Below are 6000 nucleotides of genomic sequence, written 5' to 3' on the forward strand. Positions count from 1 at the left end.
GAAACTTTGAGGCGTCTTGCTGATTGAAACCTACAGGAAAAGATGGCTGTAGCACAGACGTCTTTGTCCAACTGATGTGCCAGATTTCAAGGGGTAGAACGTGTAGGGTAAAAACTACCTAAACAGGATGATGGAACCTTAACAAGGAGGATAGGTGGTAGGTGGTGAGAGGGAAGTGAGGAAACCAAACCAAGATAAATAACAGAGGCAGAGAATGGAGGCGAGCTCAGGAGTGGAGATGGAGGACCAGGGGAGTGCGACTGTGATTATGGTGAATGAGAAACCTTATTTATGGATGCTTCAATATGCACATGATGAGAATCTGAAAAAAAATAGCACTCATTATTGAAATAACTGATTATTCAAAACTGTGGTCAGGAATGTAATGTTTAGGCTGTTTGCATAGTTTTCCATAAAGTAAAGAAACTTTCATGTACTTGTGAATGAAAAATCCCATCACCTTTGGCTCACAAATACAAAGACAACCATTACAGTACAGTAGCAGATAAATGTATATTAACTTATCAAATTAGTCTGTGCCGGAATAAGAGCAGCGATGCATGAAAGGATAATTTCAGGGAGATAACAAGAGTCAAGATATCAAAAGCTTGTTGGAAAATAACAGAAAGGTACACACACACACACACAGCAGAGACAGCAAATCTTAGACAGATATCAAGAGGGGTGAAAGTCTTAGTATTCATTATTTAAAGGCATAACAGAGAAGAGAAGCTCAGTGTACCAGAAACGATGCCCAAGCAGCCAAAACCTACAGCAGCCCAAGTTAAGAAAACAGCTCAGCATCTCCTATTGATGCTTTTCATTGAGGAAAATCAACTCCTTGACCCTCAAAAATGGTTGATAGTCATTGGTTCATGGCTAAAATAAGTGATGGAGATAAAGATGATTTAGAATCTGCTGTTTAAAATAATTTGATTGCTGGGGAGGATTTGGATAAACTCTCTCTCTCTCTCTCTCTCTCTCCATGCCCCCTCTCTCTCTCCACCCCCATGTACGCCCCTCCTCTCTGAGCCATCTGCTGCATACAGAGCAGTAGTATTGATCTGCAGCTTGGTGCTGGAGACCACATGCTAATCTATAGCGTTAGCAGCAAACACTGCTCCACGCGCTGTGCATCGCATCTGCCCCACTGACTCTCCCTCTCTCTCTCCCTTTTGCTCTCTCTCTCTTCATACAGTGTCATCCTCCCTCTCTCTCCCCAAATGACCCAGCAGTTTTTTAGCAGGGTCCATCTGTCCACCTGTAAACTCATCCTCCTACTTCTGCAGGCATTGCTTGCTGGTGAGTCTTCTTCATTTAATCCACACTGTCATGGCAGCACGGTTTGATATTTAAACACATTAAGAGAAGGGAGAGCAACAGAGACAATCCTGAAGCACAAGCGTGCAGACTTTAATAAGGGTTTGCCAAACGTGGCAACACACTCACCTGTTGTAGCTGAGATCAGGCCTCCACTTCCCTGACATTCAATGTATAGTTTGTAGAGTTCGACCAATTAATTAGCCAATAGCCCAGTTGATTGATCAGTCTGGCTATAATATATAACTGACCTATTCACTTTTTTTATCAGCTATCAACCGATCTATTGTTTATTGGCAGATTAATCAGATGTTGGCTTTTAAAAAACCCCAATATCTGTATCGGTCCTAAAAATCCTATGTCGGTCAGGCTCTAATAATTTAGTCTATAATTAGAATAAAGCTCCTCTGTGTTACACTTCCTTACTTTATGGGACATTTTTCTTTCCAGTGACAAGGATCAATGGAGCTGCAAAAGAACTGGAAGTGATAAGGAGTGATCTGATTCGTCAGCTCTCAAACCAACACAGATTCTGTGAAGGAGCTGCATATACACAAAACTTAATCAAAGCTGTGCAGTCAGGTTCTTCAAAACCTTCAAACACGATGCAATGTACCGGTATATCTTTAAAAAAAAAACACACGCACACACACCTTGTTGTCTGTTGGATGGGCCGGAATACACTATGTTCACCAGTGGCTCTGTTGTCCAGCCTATTGTGTGTGTCCTTGTTAGAAAAACTCCTCACTTGTCAATTTTTTTGGGCACAGCATTTTGATTTTGATGCTTTTCAGATCCCACCCACGAACAGGAGCCTTTATAAAGGAATTGGTGACATTAATTCTCCTGCAGTGGTTCTCAAGTTAAAACATTAAAAAGGTGCTTGTGTGCTCACTCAAACTCAGACTGGATGCTTCCTTTTCTGCTTATTTTTTCAGCCTGTTGAGTTTTACTGAGATTTTTTTTCCAGCGGTCCATTTGATTCTCCTTTTCCTCCACGTTGGTCCCTCCATCTTGCTCTCCCTCCTTTATTCCGCCTCAGTCTTTTCAAACCTCTGGGACCTGCTGCTTCTTTTGTTGTTGATCTGTTGGCCATGAAATCAACCTTTAATGGGAACACAATGGCCGCGTGCGGAGCAGACCCGCTGTATTCAAATGTGACCACACGCCATTATCACTGCATTTCCAGCTCTAAATAAACTCTCAGTTAACAGCTTTTCATCTCACGCCTTTATGAATTTGGATATTAGCCATTGTTACACTCTTGAGCAGTCACAAAGCTCCACCCAACTGCAACCAATCAGCTTTTTAGAGGTCTGACTTGGAGGGTTTTGTACGGAAAATTATTCACAGTGCAAACTAATAGTTTACACAATGCAGCTGGTTAAGTGTCATTTCACAGAAACCAGCACTAATTGGAGTATTCAAAAAAAAAAAAATACAACAATTAATACAATATAATTTACTTTAAAAGTGACTGGAGTAGTTTCAAATAAAATTGTGACAACTATTTCTAATACAACTTATTGTTATGTTGGCTTCTATAGACATGATACCCTAAATATGATTTTAAGAATGAAAAACACCATATACATTTTTGTCTGGTTTGAAGCTCTTTTTTACTGCAGTCTTACATTTTTGTATTGAAAGTGGATTGTAAAACATAAAGTATAAAATAATAAGACAAATTTATGAATTTTAATGTAGCTGCCTTTAACTGCACAAATCAATAGGCCGAGTTGTGGAAGCAAATTTTAGTAACTATTATATATCCTCAATACCATGTCTATTACTGATACCGACACTAAATAATACGAATGTTTCTATCATCAGAATCAGAATCAACTTTATTGGTAATGTATGTTATACACACGAGGAATTTGACTTGGTGAACTGTGCGCTCTAATAATGTGAACATTAAATAATAACAATTAACTAGAAAAAAAATATAAACATAAATATAAACAGTAGTTAGACTAATATATGCAAAACTAAATAAAATAATATGACAAGAAAACAATAACAAGATAAGATAATAATAATAATAATAATAATAATAATAATAATAATAATAATAATAATAATAATAATAATAATAATAATAATAAGACAATAGTGCAGTGATGAGTAATTAATTAGTTCATCTCATCACAAATTGTTACAACACCTATTTTGTTTGATATAAAATATTTAAAATTTCACCCAAAGATTTAACACTACAGCTCATTCAGCCGTGGATTTCATTTCTCAATAAATCATTTTGTATTTAAGATATCAATTCAAAATAATTTATTTCAATTTTTATTTCAATTTTTATTTAGCGCCAATTACAACAAGTCATCTCTAGGCACTCATTATAAAATATGAAGTTGTGTTTTCATGAAAAAACCTAACATTTCCACATGAGCGAGCATCAGGAAACCTGCAGCAGAATTCACTTCAGGGTGACGGTGTCAGTGTGGGCTGCATTTATTAATACAGTTGTTTCGATTTTGTACCGGTAAACAAAATAAAAGCATAATATTTGAAAGTGAAAGAAATACTTTGGAAAATATATATTTTTTTAGTTATTACAGAAATCACGTTAATAATAAATAGACAGGACAGTGAGGAAAAGGACACAAATACAAACACAGAGAGAGAGGTTTAACTAAAGCTGTCCTCACTGAGCTCAAATAGATGTTAGTCACTGTTATTGATCTGAATTAACATGAGTTGCTTTTGCCTGTGGCCATGTTCTCTCTGATCTCAACTAAAGCACACAATGTGTGTGTGTGTGTGTGTGTGTGTGTGTGTGTGTGTGTGTGTGTTCAATAAAGTAATTATGTTCTTCTCTAAAAAATGTTTTAATGTAATAAATAGTAACTATTGTAGACTGAGAATTGGGCTCTCCGTAACTACTTTCTTATTTTATTGTTTTCACTCAAAATTGTTGTTGTATATTATTTTGCTTTAAAGCTTCTTCCCGATAATTAAAAAATACATTTTTAATTTGATCAAATTATCATTTCATTAAAATATTTCTGTTTGAAACTTTGAAACATGAAAAACTTTCCAGACATATCTTTGGGCATAATGGTGAAGTGCTGAGAAAATAGATTTTTACTTTTAGCCTCTCTGTGTAGTGTGGGTTGTAAATTCTAAAAGTTATTTTCATTAAACTTTTCCAATGCCTGTTTCATTATCAAACAGAACTGTTGACTTATTTGGTTTATATTATTACTGACAAAATATCTGGAACACCAAAATCAAAGAGTCAAAGGAAGGCTCGTCTCCCATGATTATTTAATGTCCTCGGGCATGTTGCTCTTTTAATCATAAAATTTGATTTATTGATTTCTTCTTGTTGAGGTGAGACGATGCAGTCTATGTGATTTTTCTCACTGTTGATCAAAGAGGAGAGAAATTAAAAGCAGCAGAGTGGTATTAATATTTCAGCAAGCTGAAATCTAAAAAAAAATGGTGCAACGTATCAGACTACAAAATTCAGGGGATTCTATAATGAGAAAGTCTAGCTTAATTTCTACAATATTTTTTTGCTTCAAAGTTTTTAAATATTGATGAGCACTTGAGGCTTGAGTTTGAAACAAAACTCTACAATTATCTTTAGAGCTGGACAATAAATTAATATAGTGACATTGTTGACATTATATATCGAAATTGTCTCATACGTGACATTAGACATTTTATCTGTTCTGTTTTATGCCAAAAATACATTCTTATTCACACACACATGCTGCCCGTTACAAGAGAAAAAGCCGAAAATGGTGCAGCATAACTGAAACATGGTGATATTGTGTTGTCAAGTTAAATAAAAGTTATCCTTTATCACCATTTAGACAGAAAATATTGATATGAGATTTGATTTATATAGCTCAGCACTAACTAAAATGAAAACTACTGATTCGTAACATTCATTTTTGCTCATTTTAAACCGACTTACTTGTTTTAAAACACACCTTTTCCCCACATATTTTGCTTATCTATTGATCCGTGGGCAGCCTTCCTTTCAGTTCAACTGGAGACAGTATTTCTTTGTTAAGATATCTGTGTGTATTGTTGTCGCTGGCTCACCTTCTTTTCGTGTTGACCCTGTTACGTCCTGTGGAAATCAATAAAAACTGGCCTGTTTATGTTAGAATTTCACTTATCCCAGGTATGTGCAGCACGCTATAACCTATTGACTGTATATCACTATTAAAATGAGAGGATTGACAGAGACTCTGAGAGTTGAATCTCTTTGCTTTTACACTGAAAAGGTCATGTCTGCCTTTTTTTTTTTAATCAAACAAAACCAACCTTTTTTCCAGTGGGGGTAGATTACTCAGCTTCTCTAATCATAATGAACAGACGGTGGATAGCACCTCCTAACTCAGTGGTTCTTTATGTTATTAGAGGTACTGAACCCTGCAAGCTTCATCAGTGCATTTACCAAACCCTTTGTAGTTGAAAAGAGGTAATATTTCTTCAAAAAGTAGGCATGTATTTGCATCATTTGCACACAAAATTACTGTGTTCAAACAACAAAAACAACAAAACATGGATTTCACACAAAAGCATTACAATTAATATTTCTTTTAATTAGAATTTGAATAACATTATATAATAATTGTTGTAATTTATGGTTTATCATCAAATTTATGATGAACCTTAACACCTTTTTACTGTGTCTTGACCACT

Source organism: Gouania willdenowi, chromosome 12, assembly GCF_900634775.1.
Source record: "Gouania willdenowi chromosome 12, fGouWil2.1, whole genome shotgun sequence".
NCBI classification, from domain to species: Eukaryota; Metazoa; Chordata; class Actinopteri; order Blenniiformes; family Gobiesocidae; genus Gouania; species Gouania willdenowi.